Source organism: Dendrobates tinctorius, unplaced genomic scaffold (assembly GCF_039654945.1).
Source record: "Dendrobates tinctorius isolate UK_male_01 unplaced genomic scaffold, ASM3965494v1 ptg000037l, whole genome shotgun sequence".
Lineage (NCBI taxonomy): Eukaryota > Metazoa > Chordata > Amphibia > Anura > Dendrobatidae > Dendrobates > Dendrobates tinctorius.
In genome coordinates, this window is record NW_027361705.1 from 9,344,601 (window position 1) to 9,360,696 (window position 16,096).

A 16,096-nucleotide genomic window follows, 5' to 3' on the forward strand; every position below is an offset into this window, starting at 1 on the left:
AGCACAGCCCTGCAGGGTCTGGCTGAACACACATAAAAACTGAATAGACCAACAAAAGCAAGTGTGAACATTAGCAGAAAAACAGCTTTAGATGACTGGAACAGAGCTGAAAACCAAGAGCTGACAAGCCAGAAGGAATCACCAGCAACTGAATAGGGCGTCGGCTGTCTTAAATCCAATCTGAGACTCCTGAGATCCAATCGTCATCCTCATTCTCAGGTGGCAGATCTCCACCTATCAAATTAGCCTCTCTACCTCCTATTACCACCAGAGGGAGTCTGGAAGGAGAACTCACAACTGGTGAACCAGAGAATGAACTCACAACAGTCCACCATCGTTAAAGTTTCCCTGGTGTTCCCTTGTGTGTCGTGTTCTGTTGACCGAACTTTCGTGGGGTCATGTCACACTGCTTCGGTCACATTGTGATAGATTCATCCCGTGAGCACCGGCATTGCACAGACCAGCATCTGTTGACTCCCGCCACCAACAGTGAGGTGTAGTGAAATATGCATCTGTATGGATGTGTGACCAACAGTAACTTAGCATCTTTCTAGGCTGCAGCTCTTCACAAAGGTCATGACCTATGTTATCCTGAGAAAAAGACAGTTTTCCTGGTCACTCCAGGAGGGATTTCCTGAGAACACACAAAATGGAAACATTTCACATCTTCTGATTCTTTTGAAGAGAGATGCCAATTGCAGCCTGACACTATTTACTATAAGAAAGGTAACACAAATAGTGTTGAAAGAAAAAATAATGTATTCATTGGTAAAATAGTCAGGATCCAGTCACAAACCAAGGATTACAATATTAACATGAGAGGCTGGTCTAGAAATCTGATCTGCAGGTTAAATGTATAAATTAGGCCTTTACACATAGAAACCTGTTCACAGTTGAGGGGGCCGCCAAGCTGATGTGATACATTTCATATTCATCTCCCCTCAGGGAGCAGAAGTCAGGCTACAAAGTTTAGACATTTCTGTAAGTTTTCTCCCTTTTATTTTTATAACTGTTTTGCATATTTGTATGTCACTTTTTATTTCCATATTTTTTTATATCTTTTTATTGTAAGCACTGTACCTTTTCTATTAAAGCTTAAAACTTTATTTAGAGCATAAGAGGTTCAAACTTATTAATCAATAGCCTTAGAGTGTGAGCTTCTGGTGATTAGCAGACAGTAGTAGTAGTATTTCCGGGACTCATCGTCCGTGTGTTGGGTGAGTGGTGGCAGCGTGTATGAAGCGGGTGTGTGGTCTGTGTCGGGGTGTTTTTTATGTTCCCACTGCAGCATAGAACAGAGGTTGAATGCTGTACTGAGTGAGTGGAAATAGATAAACCCTTGCAGGCGCAACCCCAAGTCACGTGCTGAGAAGTGCGTACGTGACAAATTGGTGGCAGAGCGGTGGGATAGAATTTATTTCTATTAGAGCATTAGTGCATGGTTTAAGCAATTTTTCCCTGTACTAAAGAATTGGTATCCTTGCAAGGAGTGCAACAGTTCTACTAGGTTCAACTCAGTGCTTACTTAGACATACTTGCAAACAGTTTCCCATCCCCATTTTTCTTTTCTATCTTTTATTTGGCAAAGGCTGTTCATTGATATGGCAGCCCAGTACAAGAATCAGAGCAAAGAAGCTCTGATCGACTTCTGTGAGCAGAGAGGAAAAGAGACAGCTGACAAATCCAAGGAACTGCTGATACGTGCCTTGGTCGAGCATGACATAGAGCAAAATACTTAAGCATCTGGGCAAGGAGAGAGTCCACCTCCGAGAGACCCAGCAATGCCAGCTCTTGCAACGGAGATACCTTCTGGAGGTGCCAGTAATGAAAGTGCTGAGGAGCCTATGGACTCTACTTTACAAATGACCTTACAACAGCTGAGAACAAGTAATCCCGATCTGCGCCTGCCGCTTATTCTACAGTACCAAGAGGCTGAAAGAAAGGCTGCAGAATGCCAGGCTGAGAGAGAGGCTGCAGAATGGCGGGGGGAGAGAGCTTTCAATCTTCAGATGGCACAAATAGAAATGGGTAGCATCCCACAGCTGACCCCATTCCAGGACTTAAAGCCAAGGAAGCCATGTATGGAAAACTTCCCTGTGATGGAGAAAGACACAGATTTAGATACTTTCCTTCGGGGGTTTGAAAAAACCTGCAGGCAATACCATTTACCCAGTGAGCAGTGGGCGCAGTATCCAACCACAGGGTTGAGAGGTAAAGCCCTGGAAGTTTTTGCTGGCATCTCACCAGAGCTAGATTCAGGAAAGATGTATATCTTTGCACCGTGTTAGCCAGTAGATAGAAAAGTATTCAGAATTGATAGTCCTTAGTGGTTGATACCTTTTAATGGCTAACTGAAAAGATGGTAACACATTGCAAGCTTTCGAGACTGCTCAGGTCTCTTCATCAGGCATAGACTAATACAAAATCTGAAGAGTCACATATTTATGCACAATACAGCACAGAAAAAATGCAATAGATGAGACAAGTGACGTGAAGCAGAATTATGATTATGGGAGAGGGATAAACATAAATATTGGACCAGCTCATAGATAAGGAGTCCGGATATTTTTTTGTCCTCTGAGACCCCAATCAGAGGACAATAAAACATCCAGACTCCTTATCTATGAACTGGTCCAATATTTATGTTTCTCCCTCTCCCATAATTATAATTCTGCTTCATGTCACTTGTCTCATCTATTGCATTTTTTTGTGCTGTATTGTGCATAAATATGTGACTCTTCAGATTTTGTATTAGTCTATGCCTGATGAAGAGACCTGAGTAGTCTCGAAAGCTTGCAATGTGTTACCATCTTTTCAGTTAGCCATTAAAAGGTATCAACCACTAAGGACTCTCAATTCAGAGCTAGATGGGAACTATGAGGCCATAAAGAGGCCCTGATCAGGAAATACAACTTAACCCAAGAAGTGTATTGGAGAAAGTTCCAGAAACTACAACATGGATCAACTGACAGCTATGCGGATTACGTGAGCACCGTGAGGACCATGTTCCGCCAATGGATCAGAGGACTTTCTGTTAACAGTTTTGAGGAATGAACGGATCTTATTGTCAAGGATCAATTTCTTCATATGTGCACCACGTATGTATGACAATTTGTGTGTTATCGAGAGCCACAAACTGCAGGTCAGGCTGCAAAGATTGCTGATTGTTATGTGGCTAACAGGATGCCTGAGTTGCGGAAGCCATCTGGATTCAGCTGGAAAGGAGGTAAGACAAACGGGGACCCTTCTACCTCTGCAGGCTGATCACCAGTGCCGTCCAAGCCAACCTCTCATGGGATCCCGTGGAATAGAAATTCTTTAAGCGATGCACGCCGATGCTTCTCCTGCAACAAAGTGGGACATGATAGCGCCATGTGCCCTGATAGGGAGAAACGCCCAACTACAACCACAAAGCCATCTGGTTCCCCACCTTCTGTCCTCTTTGTGGCCGGCTCTGATATGTGGACCAATGAGAACTGTCAATCGGTCACTGTTGGCAATAAAGTCACCATCGGTCTTAGAGACCCTGGGGCAGAGGTAACTCTGGTGGGAACAGTAATGGTAAACCCTGCCGATATCATACCAGGAAAGACTATGTCTATAACTGGGATTGGAGGGGTCAGTCCTGCCATGCCCATGGCCCATGTATACCTGGTCTGGGGAGCAGGGAAAGGACTGAGAGAGGTGGGAGTATCAGAGGCTATTCCCACCAATGTGTTGCTAGGCACAGACTTGGGGAGGATGGTGTCCCGCTATGTACCTCCCTTGCATGTAAATGCTACAGAGAAGGTGGAAGCAAGTGACCCACCTGAGATCCCATGCCAGGACGGAAAATGTACCAATGCACAGGAATGTACAGTGGGGAAAAAAAGTATTTAGTCAGTCAGCAATAGTGCAAGTTCCACCACTTAAAAAGATGAGAGGCGTCTGTAATTTACATCATAGGTAGACCTCAACTATGGGAGACAAACTGAGAAAAAAAAATCCAGAAAATCACATTGTCTGTTTTTTTTTTCATTTTATTTGCATATTATGGTGGAAAATAAGTATTTGGTCAGAAACAAAATTTCATCTCAATACTTTGTGATATATCCTTTGTTGGCAATGACAGAGGTCAAACGTTTTCTGTAAGTCTTCACAAGGTTGCCACACACTGTTGTTGGTATGTTGGCCCATTCCTCCATGCAGATCTCCTCTAGAGCAGTGATGTTTTTGGCTTTTCGCTTGGCAACACGGACTTTCAACTCCCTCCAAAGGTTTTCTATAGGGTTGAGATCTGGAGACTGGCTAGGCCACTCCAGGACCTTGAAATGCTTCTTACGAAGCCACTCCTTTGTTGCCCTGGCGGTGTGCTTTGGATCATTGTCATGTTGAAAGACCCAGCCACGTTTCATCTTCAATGCCCTTGCTGATGGAAGGAGGTTTGCACTCAAAATCTCACGATACATGGCCCCATTCATTCTTTCATGTATCCGGATCAGTCGTCCTGGCCCCTTTGCAGAGAAACAGCCCCAAAGCATGATGTTTCCACCACCATGCTTTACAGTAGGTATGGTGTTTGATGGACGCAACTCAGTATTCTTTTTCCTCCAAACACGACAAGTTGTGTTTCTACCAAACAGTTCCAGTTTGGTTTCATCAGACCATAGGACATTCTCCCAAAACTCCTCTGGATCATCCAAATGAAATCTAGCAAACTTCAGACGGGCCCGGACATGTACAGGCTTAAGCAGTGGGACACGTCTGGCACTGCAGGATCTGAGTCCATGGTGGCGTAGTGTGTTACTTATGGTAGGCCTTGTTACATTGGTCCCAGCTCTCTGCAGTTCATTCACTAGGTCCCCCCGCGTGGTTCTGGGATTTTTGCTCACCGTTCTTGTGATCATTCTGACCCCACGGGGTGGGATTTTGCGTGGAGCACCAGATCGAGGGAGATTATCAGTGGTCTTGTATGTCTTCCATTTTCTAATTATTGCTCCCACAGTTGATTTCTTCACTCCAAGCTGGTTGGCTATTGCAGATTCAGTCTTCCCAGCCTGGTGCAGGGCTACAATTTTGTTTCTGGTGTCCTTTCACAGCTCTTTGGTCTTCACCATAGTGGAGTTTGGAGTCAGACTGTTTGAGGGTGTGCACAGGTGTCTTTTTATACTGATAACAAGTTTAAACAGGTGCCATTACTACAGGTAATGAGTGGAGGAAAGAGGAGACTCTTAAAGAAGAAGTTACAGGTCTGTGAGAGCCAGAAATCTTGATTGCTTGTTTCTGACCAAATACTTATTTTCCACCATAATATGCAAATAAAATGAAAAAAAAAAAACCAGACAATGTGATTTTCTGGATTTTTTTTTCTCAGTTTGTCTCCCATAGTTGAGGTCTACCTATGCTGTAAATTACAGACGCCTCTCATCTTTTTAAGTGGTGGAACTTGCACTATTGCTGACTGACTAAATACTTTTTTTCCCCACTGTATGTATGTGGCAGCTTTGACCTGGAGTCAGCCTGCGGCTCAGACAAAACACCAAAGATTAGAGGTTGAGTCTCAAATAGAACTGCCTGAACCAGAGGACCATACTGTGGCCCGGGAGCCTCCTCACATGGCAGACCCACCAAGGTCGCTGATAACTGACACTGAAGACTATTTCAGACGAGAGACTGGCAGTCACACTAGGCCAGGGGCTGCAGACTTACAGTCAGTTTCCAGGAGGCCCTGCGGACAGATGTCAGTCTGGAGAAGCTCAGGTGTTTTGCAGACCAACCCCCTGCTGCTTCTGACTAAGAGAGAATATACTGGGACCAGGGCAGGCTGTATAAAGAGACTCTCCTCACTGATTCTACAGAACCTTGGGAATGTGAAAAGCGGCTGGTCGTTCTTTATCTATTTAGGGAACAATTATTGAGATGCTCATGAAAATTTCTCTGGCTGGACACCTTGGAATACAAAAGACTAAAGCTCACCTGACACATAACGTTTATTGGCCCAGGATGGGGACAGATATTGCCAATTACTGTCGATCCTGCGTAGTTTGTCAGAGAGTCGGAAAGTCTGGGAATATACGGAAATTCCCATTGATACCACTACCAGTGATCGATGAGCATATCCAGCGAGTGGCTGTGGATATCATAGGGCCATTTGAAATGCCTAGCAGCTCTGGCAAAAAGTTCATCCTCACAGTGGTGGACTGTTACTGTTATGGATCTGCAACAAAGGACTAGGGTAGGAGGAGGAAAACTGACCCTGCACTATGACTAGGCTGACACCCTACGATGGAGTGAGCCACCCATTCCTTGCGAATAGTCCCACCGACGATCCTAGGTTAATCTCAAGCGAAGACCTATAGATAGGGGGAAGGGGGTCCCTGAAAGATCTAAGGACTGGGTACAAAACTGGTCACCTCCTAATAAAAAACACAGAGAAGGCTGCAGAAACCAACTGAAAACAGAAACTAAGACTAGCAGAGCCAGAGGTCCCAGCACTGCACAAATTAAACACACAGATGTCAAAGCAAAGCACCAAGCCAGAACTCAAGCAGATTAACACTGTTGTCCAGGAAGGACTGGGACACAGGTGCTGGTTAATAGTGATACAATCACCTGACCCAAGACAAATCTAGCACCAGAGGAAAAACACCAGCAGCCAGAACACCACAAGAAAATGGCGGATAGTCACAAACTAAATAGATTCTAACAGTACCTCCCCTTTAACGAGGATTCCCCGGATCCGATCCTCTAGGCCAGGCCTTATTCGGAAATCTCCTGTGAAAATACTTAATTAACCTTGAGGCTGAGACGTCCACAGCTTTCACCCAAGAATTGTCCTTGGGACCGAAACCCTTCCAGGACACGAGATACTGCAACCCTCCTCTGTGCCACCTGGAATCAAGAATGTGTGTAATCTCAAACCTGCAGTCGTCATCAATTGGAAGAGCAGATGGCACAGCCACCTTATCTGGTGTGTCAACTTTTTTCAGCAAAGATATATGAAAAATTGAATTAATTTTCCAGGATGAAGGTGTCATGATCCAGGACGGGGTTTCGCTTTGGCCCGTCCTGGTCTGATTGGGGGTTAATTGTTCCGCCTCTCCCTGGCAGAGGGCGGCTATTTAATGCTCACTGGACCTAGGTGCGGTGTCAGTTATACTCCTGCCCTCGGCTGAGTTAGTTGACCTTGTGCGTACGTGTGCCTTGTGCCTGATATCTTGCTTGCATGTTTGGTTTTGATCCAGTTCTGTCCCTGTTACGAGTGCTGCCTGTCCCTCTTGTTCTGCGCTACCTCTCGTGCATGACTCTCTGCTTGTGACCCGACTTCTCTCTGCTCGTCCCCTTGGTACCACGTCGCCCTCTTGTGTGTGACCTTTGGCTTTGTCTGACCTCCCGTCTATTTACCCCTCCTGTACCTCACTGTCCGTACTGTGAATGACCTCCGTTTTGCCTGACTCTGAGTTTTCTGTCTTCTCTGTAAGCAGGATGCTAAGCCCCGCCCCCTTGCAGTCACATGACCGTAGGTCCCATGCCAGCTTGTTAAACTTCATCACTAAGGTCCTGTGCACCTATACTTTCTGGCTATCCTGGTCCCCAGGGGTCCCTACAGTGCGGGTGAGTCCCTGCTCAGTGGAGGCTGTACGCTGGCGCTGTCAGGATCCTGATATTATAACTGACCAATACCATTTTTTTCTCTGCTTCCATTCACCTGTGTGTGTGATGGATCCTATGCACGCTCTTTCTGAGCAGGTTAAACACCTAACCCAGATGTCTCAGAAACTCCTTGGAGAACAATGAGTCCTGGCTCAGTCTCAGCAGCTGATCGCTGACACTGTGCAGGGGTTTTTTCATCGGGGCTCGGGATATTACATTAGTTTCCCCTGAGTCTCCAGTGAAGTTACCAGATACCTTTTCTGGAAATAAAGAAGAGTTCAGAGTTTTCAAGCTTTTTTTTTTCCTTAAGACCACACTCTTCAGGGGATGAAAGTCAGAGAGTGGGGGTCATTATGTATCTGTTAAGTGGAGCCCCCCAAACTTGGGCTTTTTCCCTTCTGACCACGGCCCCTGAGTGTATGATGGTATATGCATTTTTAAAGGCCCTGGGGCATATTTATGATGAGCCTGATCGTATGCGTATGGCTGAGGACATGGTGATGAGTGTGTGCCAGGGAAAGCACTCAGCCGAGTGGTTTTGTACAAAATTCAGACGCTGGGCTGCTGAGGTCTGTTGGAATGATTCCTTGCACCAGGAACGTATTTCATGTTTTGTGATGGACAACCTGCCAGCGGGACTGGTGTTGGGGTTCCCCTGGTTACAATTGCATAATCCTGTAATTAATTGGGAATGTCTGGACATTGTTAAATGGGGTCCCTATTGTTCTGAGAAATGTCTTGATACTGTGTCTGTGTCGTCCGTGGGTCTGGAAGGTATTCCTGAGTGCCTGATAGACTATATGGACGTTTTCTCCGAAAAAGCGGCTGAGGTTTTACCATCACACCGCCCATTTGATTGTGCCATTGACCTGGTTCCAGGTGCTAAACTGCCCAAGGCCCGCTTGTATAACCTTTCGGGTCCAGAACGGGCTGCGATGAGGGAGCATGTTTCCGAGAGCTTCCGTAAGGGACACATTCGTCCTTCTGTTTCTCCTGTGGCGGCGGGGTTCTTTTTTGTAAAGAAAAAAGACGGTGGTTTACACCCATGCCTCGATTTTCGTGAGTTAAATAAGATAACTGTGAGGAATATGTATCCCCTTCCACTTATTCCTGATTTATACAACCAATTGTCCGGAGCTAAGTGGTTTTCAAAATTAGATCTACGGGGAGCGTACAACCTTATCCGAGTCTGAGATGGAGATGAATGGAAAACCGCTTTTCTCACTACTGAAGGGTTGTTTGAAAATCTGGTCATGCCTTTCGGCTTGACCAATGCTCCAGCGGTCTTCCAAAACTTCATAAATCACGTGTTCTCTGATTTTATTGGACGTTTTTTGGTGGTATATTTGGATGATATATTGATCTATTCTCCTGATAAACAAACTTACATTGGTCATGTTCGGGCAGTTCTTTAAAGGCTCCGGGAGAACTGTCTCTTTGCTAAACTGGAAAAATTTTTGTTTTTTGTTCAGGAACTGTCGTTTCTGGGGTTCATCGTGTCTGCTGAAGGGTATCGCAAGGATCCTAATAAGGTGCAGGCCATTGTCGAGTGGGTTCAACCTTGTGATTTGAAGGCTCTGCAGCGTTTCCTAGGATTCGCCAATTACTATCGCAAATTTATAAATGGGTTCTCACAGATGTTAAACCCCTTACAGACATGACTCAAAAGGGGGCCGATATCAAGAATTGGTCAACCGCAGCGGTAGTGGCATTTCAGTTTTTGAAAACATGTTTCATGTCGGCCCTGGTTCTTGTTCAATCGGACCCGTCTGAACCATTTATTGTTGAGGTAGATGCCTCAGAGGTGGGGGTGGGGGCGGTATTGTCCCAGGGACCCGCCACTTTGACCAATTTAAGACCTTGCGCCTTTTTCTCAAAGAGATTCTCTCCTGTGGAGAGAAACTATGATGTGGGAAATCGAGAACTTCTGGCCGTTAAGTTGGCCTTTGAAGAATGGAGGCATTTTTTTGGGGGGGCTGTCAATCCTATAACCGTAATTACGGACCACAAAAACCTAGCTTATATTGAGTCAGCTAAGAGGTTGACTCCTAGACAGGCTAGATGGTCACTTTTTTTTTCCCGATTCAACTTCTCGATCACTTTTCGGCCAGGATCTAAAAATGTCAGAGCAGATGCCTTGTCATGCAGTCCCCCCTGGAACCTCCATCCTCCATTCTTCAGCCTGGGGTGGTGGTGGCAGGTATTTCGAAAATGTTAGAACGAGAGATTCGGGAAGCCCAATCTCTTGCACTGCCGGCTAAGCCGGTGGACAAACTTTTTGTGCCAGCTCAGCTTCGCCTTAAGGTCCTCCGGGAGTTCCATGACTCAGTTCTGGGTGGACAGCCAGAGATCTCGGCTACCCGGAAGGCCATTGCTAGAGTATTCTGGTGGTCTGCTTTAGCCTCTGACGTTGGGGAATATGTGTCTGCTTGTGATGTTTGTGCTCATGCAAAAAAAACCCATAACCGGCCGGGGAATTGGTACCACTGCCAATTCCTGAGAGACCATGGATTTCATCACCAACCTTCCCCCCTCCAAGGGAAATACCGTCGTCTTGGTTTTGGTGGACAGGTTTAGTAAGCAGGCACATTTTGTACCTTTGGCAGCTCTACCTAATGCGGAAACATTGTACAGATTGTATGTTGAGCATGTGGTGCGGTTGCATGGGGTACCCTTGAATGTGGTGTCTGATAGAGGAGTGCAATTTGTTTACAGATTTTGGAGGGCTTTTTGTAAAAGGTTGGGTATTGGTCTGTCCTTTTCATCCGCTTATCATCCAGAGACTAATGGGCAGACCGAGCGGACCAATCAGTCTCTGGAGCAAATTCTGCGTTGCTTGACCTCAGACCGACAAGATGATTGGTGTTCTGTATTACCAGTGCCTGAGTTTGCATTTAACAACCGTGTTAACCAGTCTACGGGTACATCTCCCTTTTTCTGCAATTATGGGTTTCATCCTCATTTTGGAGAATTTTCCCGTTTGAATTCTGGGTGTCCTTGGGCGGATGAGACGATCCAGCATTTGGGGGAGGTATGGCGAGAGGTCCAGAGTAATATTATGAAGGCCCAGGACAAATTTAAATTTTTTGCGGACAAAAAATGATCCGCGGGACCAGTGTTTCAGATTGGGGATAAGGTATGGTTGTCCACCAAGAATATAAGACTCAAGGTCCCCTCTGCGAAGCTTGGACCTACGTTTATCGGTCCTTATGAAATTACCGAGGCAGTTAACCCGGTGGCTTTTCGGTTGCGTCTCCCGCCATCTCTGCGAATCCCAAATGTTTTTCATAAGGCCCTTTTGAAACCTGTGAGGTCCGCTGGGGAGGGATCATCAGCTTCCCCAACACCGGTTTCGGTAGACGGGCAGTCGGAGTACGAGGTGGAATGAATTGTCGACTCCAGGTTGGTCCGTTGTGCCATTCAATATCTGGTACTTTGGAAAGGCTACGGTCCTGAAGAACGCTCGTGGGTTCCTGCTCGATCGGTTCATGTGGATTGGTTGGTCCGGGCCTTTCACGCCAAGTACCCTGAGAGACCTGGGGGTCCAGTGGCCCCCCATTGAGAGGAGGGTACTGTCATGATCCAGGACGGGGTTTTGCTTTGGCCCGTCCTGGTCTGATTGGAGGTTAATTGTTCCGCCTCTCCCTGGCAGAGGGCGGCTATTTAATGCTCACTGGACCTAGGTCTGGTGTTATGAATGAGTCACCGAAGGAGGCAAAAACAGAAATACTAGCTAAGTCCAGAAAACCAGAGAAGTTGGCAGCTATCGGATTGCAGACCCCTGAACCTAGCAACAACAACTAACAGTAGCCGTGGGGGGTTCCTACGGTGCTCTAGACCCCTCGATCACAGCCGGAGAACTGCATAGCCTAAAGACAGAAAGGGAAATCTAAACTGCCCCGGAGCAGACCCCAAAGCAATAGGCAGCCCCCAACATATAATGATGGTAAAGCAAGATGAAAAAACACTCACACAGATAGAAAGATAGGCTGAGCAAATGATGGGGCCCAAGCTAACTAAATAGGACAGGATAGAAAAGCTGCTGTCTGCAATGCGCCAAAACCCTCTCAAAACAAGAGCCAACAGACTGATAGGGAAAAAAGCCCTGAACATGCTAGGCTTCAAAAAGACTATATCAGTACTCAGGTATTTTCTGAAGACAAAGCAAAAAGGAATTCAGCTCACCCAGCAGGGAAAGGCAGAAATCCAGAAAAACAAGGCAAAACAAAACCAAAACACAAATGCAAAAAGCAGAGCAGAAAACTTAGCTTTTGAGGAGCAGGAATCAGACTGGTCTCCAAGAATCCCTCAGAGAAATCACCCGCAAGGCAGAAGGGCGTCGGCTGCCTTATATCCAGTCAGCAATTCCAGTCACCCAGTCATCATCATTCTGCTCAGGTGCTTTGTAATCAGCCTCACTACCTTCCTTCACCAGAAGAGGGAGTTCATCAGACCTCAATGGTGAAGGGGAAAATGAACTCACAACAGTACCTCCCCCTTGAGGAGGGGTCACCGAACCCTCATCCACGCCACCAGGGCGATCAGGGTGAGCCCGATGAAAGGCACGCACCAATCTTTTGGCATGAATATCAGAGGCAGAGACCCAGGAATTATCCTCCTGACCATAACCCTTCCACTTATCCAAATACTGGAGTCTCCGTCTAGCCAGACGGGAATCCAGTATCTTCTCTACCTCATATTCCATGTTACCTTCAACTAATACAGGGTCCGGAGGTGCCACCCCAGGAACAACTGGTTCAACAAACCTCTTCAACAAGGACTTATGAAACACATTATGAATTTTAAATGTGACAGGAAGAGCCAAACGAAAAGAGACCGGATTAATAATCTCCAAAATCTTGTAAGGTCCAATAAATCTAGGCTTAAACTTAGGAGAAGCCACCTTCATAGTGATATTTTTTGATGATAACCAAACCATATCACCAATCTTAAACTGGGGACCAAAGGTCCTATGTCGGTTGGAAAACCGCTGGGCCTTTTCCTGGGAGAGAGATAACTTATCCACCACTTGGTCCCAGATCTGGTGCATTCTCTCCACCACAGTGTCAACACCTGGGCAGGCAGAAGGCGCCACCTGCCCTGAAGAAAATCGAGGATGAAACCCAAAGTTACAAAAAAAAGGTGACATCAAAGTGGCAGAACTAGCTCTATTATTTAAAGCAAATTCGGCCAAGGGCAAAAATGAAACCCAATCATCCTGATCAGCGGAAATAAAACATCTCAAGTACGACTCCAAGGTCTGGTTTGTTCTCTCCGTCTGCCCATTGGTCTGAGGGTGCAAAGCAGAGGAGAAGGACAACTGAATTCCCAGCTTGGAACAGAAAGTCCTCCAAAATCTAGACACAAACTGAACTCCTCTGTCAGATACAATGTTCTCAGGAATCCCGTGCAAGCGAACCACCTGTTGCAAAAACAGGGGCACCAACTCAGAGGAAGATGGCAACTTAGGGAGTGGTACAAGATGAACCATCTTAGAGAACCTATCACAAATCACCCAAATAACAGTCATTCTCTGAGAGACAGGCATATCAGAGATGAAATCCATTGAAATATGGGTCCATGGCCTCCTGGGGACCGGCAAAGGCATCAACAACCCACTAGAGCGAGAACAAGGTTTAGACCAGGAGCAAGTCCCACAGGACTGCACAAAGTTCCAGACATCACGAGACAAGGCGGGCCACCAAAAAGACCGACTCACCAGATCTCTAATACCAAAAATACCTGGATGACCAGCCAGTGCAGAGCAATGAACTTCAGACATCACTCTCTTCTTCCACTGGTCAGGAACATACAACTTTCCACTGGGACAACGCTCAGGTTTGTCCTCCTGGAACTCTTCCAGAGCACGTCTCAAATCGGGCGAGATGGCAGAAAGAACTACCCCTTCGCCTAAGATGGTAGCAGGCTTGGTCACCACAGGAGAATCAGCAAAGAAGCTCCTAGAGAGGGCGTCTGCCTTGACATTCTTAGTGCCAGGAAGAAAAGAGACCACAAAATCAAAACGTGTAAAAACAAGGCCCACCTAGCCTGTCTAGGGTTCAAGCCTTTGGCCGACTCCAGGTAAATCAAATTCTTGTGGTCAGTGAGGACCACGACTTGGTGTTTAGCTCCCTCCAACCAATGTCTCCACTCCTCAAATGCCCATTTCATGGCTAACAGTTACCGATTCCCCACATCATAGTTACGTTCAGATGGAGAGAACTTTCGGAAAAAGAAAGCACAGGGATTCATTTTAGATGTTACAGGATCCTTTTGGGACAAAACAGCTCCTGCACCAATCTCAGAAGCGTCCACCTGTACCTGGAACGGGAGTGAGACATCAGGTTGCCGCAAAACCGGAGCAGAAGTGAATCTTCGCTTCAGCTCCTGAAAGGAAGAAACAGCCTCCGGAGACCAATTCAACACATCAGCACCCTTCTTAGTCAGATCAGTCAATGGCTTGGCAATACTAGAAAATTTTGCTATAAATTTCCGATAAAAATTAGCAAAACCCAAAAACTTCTGGAGGGCCTTCAAAGAAGTGGGCTGAACCCAATCATAAATGGCCTGTACCTTGGCCGGGTCCATTTCAATAGTTGACGGAGACAAAATAAATCCCAAAAATGAAATCCTCTGTACCCCAAAAAGGCATTTCGATCCCTTGACATACAGGGAATTCTCCCTTAAGATCCGGAACACAGTCCGAACATGTTCCACATGAGAATCCCAATCTTTGGAGAAGATCAAAATATCATCCAGATAGATAATCAAAAATTTATCCACAAAGTCTCGGAAAATGTCGTTCATGAAGCACTGGAAGACAGAAGGGGCATTAGTGAGCCCAAAAGGCATCACCAGGTACTCAAAATGTCCCTCCGGAGTATTAAACGCCGTCTTCCATTCATCCCCATGCTTAATGCGGATAATATTATACGCCCCCCTGAGGTCAAGCTTGGTAAACCAGCAAGCACCTTTAACTCTGGAGAATAGATCCGAAATCAGGGGTAAAGGATACTGATATTTAATAGTAATTTTGTTGACGGCACGATAATCAATACAAGACCTTAATGAACCATCCTTTTTGGCCACGAAAAAAAACCCGGCACCTAAGGGTGAAGAGGATGGTCTAATATGACCCTTCTCCAACGCCTCCTTAATATAGGATCGCATAGCCTCGTGCTCGGGTACAGATAAATTGAAGAGCCGACACTTGGGAAATTTACACCCTGGGCTCAGTTCAATTGCACAGTCATAACTCCTATGAGGAGGCAAAGACGCAGACTTATTCTCACTAAATACATCATAAAAGTCCGCCAAATAGTCAGGAACATCATGCGACTGAGGAGAGGTGGAAAAAACCGGAGCCTCACTAAGGGCACACCGACAACCCCAACTCACCACAGACACAAATTTCCAATCCAAAACTGGATTATGAATTTGCAACCAGGGAAACCCCAGAACAATGGTATCATGCAAATTATGCAACACCAAAAATCTGCAATTTTCTTGATGGTCTGGGGCGACCCGCATTACCACCTGGGTCCAAAACTGAGGTTTATTTTTCGTCAAAGGAGTAGCATCAATCCCCCTCAAAGGGATAGGCGTCCGCAGAGGTGTCATCGGAAATCCACAACGTCTAGCAAAATCCAAGTCCATTAGGTTCAGGGCTGCTCCCGAATCGACAAAAGCCTTGGCGGAAAATGTGGACAGGGAGCAGATCAGAGTAATTGCCAGAAGAAACTTAGGTTGAACACCACCCACAGAAAACGTGTGTGCAAAACGTTTCTCTCGTTTAGGACAGACAGAAATAATGTCACGTCCGCCATGTCTGCCATGTCTGTTTGTCTCAAGAACTCCTGGAGCGATGTGCATGCGCATGTTTTGTCTGCTGTCCTGCATGTTCGCTAGAGCTGTGTGCAGACTCACCTCATGTCTGAGCTGCAGGATCCCTGCGTTTCTGCTCTGCCTTCTGTGATCTTCTCGTCATGTCTGGAGTCCTTGATCATGTGATGTTTCTTAAGATCCTGCACTGTCTGGTTCTGCAATCATCTCGTCATGTCTAGAATCCCGGATCATGTGTTCTTCCTAGGATCCTGCACTGGTTGGTTCGGTGATCATCTCGTCATGTCTGAAACCCTGATCATGTGACGTTTCCTAAGATCCTGCACTGTCTGGTTCTGCTATCATCTCGTCATGTCTAGAATCCCGGAAGTTCTCCCCTGGTCCTGACCTGGAGGAGGAGGTGCTATGCCCTATATCAGGCCGCCTCTTCCTATGCTCAGGGCCTGATTATTGTGTTGCTTCCCTGCAAGGCTCTGGGTCTGTGGGGTTGCTCCCTCTATTCTGTGCCCTTGCACTTTGCTCTGTAGTGCGTCTCTGCACACGCTCCGTGCTCGTATTCCGCCTCTTGTCTTGTGCCATGTCTTGTGTTGTCTCTCGTGCCATGTTTGTCTTTGCCTTGCTT

The 16,096-nt window shown here is 46.3% G+C and overlaps 1 pseudogene; it reads left to right on the forward strand.

The window, feature by feature from the left end:
* Positions 1 to 1,601: 1,601 nt before the first annotated feature.
* On the forward strand, positions 1,602 to 6,213 carry LOC141088114 (uncharacterized; annotated as a pseudogene).
* Positions 6,214 to 16,096: the final 9,883 nt, after the last annotated feature.